Source organism: Lipotes vexillifer, unplaced genomic scaffold (genome assembly GCF_000442215.2).
Source record: "Lipotes vexillifer unplaced genomic scaffold, Lipotes_vexillifer_v1.1 scaffold331, whole genome shotgun sequence".
NCBI classification, from domain to species: domain Eukaryota; kingdom Metazoa; phylum Chordata; class Mammalia; order Artiodactyla; family Lipotidae; genus Lipotes; species Lipotes vexillifer.
In genome coordinates, this window is record NW_006774049.1 from 1,839,494 (window position 1) to 1,840,643 (window position 1,150).

Genomic DNA, 1,150 nt, shown 5'->3' on the forward strand with positions numbered 1-1,150 from the left:
GCACCGGCAGGCGGACTCTCAAGCACTGCGCCACCAGGGAAGCCCCCCTCCAGTTTTTAAAACCAGGAAAGTCCCAGGGAAATTGGAACAAGTTGGTAACTGTAACATGGCTTGAGAAAGTCACATAACTTAACTGATCCTCAGTTTTCTCATATGCAAAATAGAAAGAATGCTTACCGTGACCACTTCACCAGGTTATCGTGAGATGCAAACTTTAAATAGTAAATTCTCTATAAATGTGAGTTGGTGGCATTATTATTGACGTTTAAAAAATGGAATTTATATATACACTACCAAACGTAAGGTAGATAGCTAGTGGGAAGCAGCCGCATAGCACACGGAGATCAGCTCAGTGCTTTGTGACAGCCTCGAGAAGTGGGATAGGGAGGGTGGGAGGGAGGGAGACGCAAGAGGGAAGAGATATGGGAACATATGTATATGTATAACTGATTCACTTTGTTATAAAGCAGAAACTAACACACCATTGTAAAGCAATTATACCTCAATAAAGATGTTAAATAAATAAATAAATAAATAAATAAATAAATCATTTAAAAAATAAATAGATAAATAAATAAATAAAAGTGAAATTCAGGGCTTCCCTGGTGGCGCAGTGGTTGAGAGTCCGCCTGGCGAGGCAGAGGACACGGGTTCGTGTCGCGGTCTGGGAAGATCCCACATGCCCCAGAGCGGCTAAGCCCCTGAGCCACGGCCGCTGAGCCTGTGCTCCGCAACGGGAGAGGCCACAACAGCGAGAGGCCTGCGTACCGCAAAAAAAGAAAGAAAAAAAAAAGAAATTTAGCAGCAGTTTTCAAATGTGCAAAGTGGGGAAGTTTTATCAGAGGAAATCATGCAATTGAAGAGTACGTGTGAGTATCTGATTGTAAGAATTGTTGAGATTGCACTTTTAATTTTGTGACTCCAAGAATATATGCACCAAGAATGTAACTTTAGTTTTCGGCAGGCTGCTCCCTGGGAAGTTTCAGTTACCTGGATTCAAAGATAGTCTACGGGGCTTCCCTGGTGGCGCAGTGGTTGAGAGTCCGCCTGCTGATGCAGGGGACACGGGTTCGTGTCGCGGTCTGGGAAGATCCCACATGCCCCAGAGCGGCTAAGCCCGGGAGCCACCGCCGCCGAGCCCCTGGTCCCC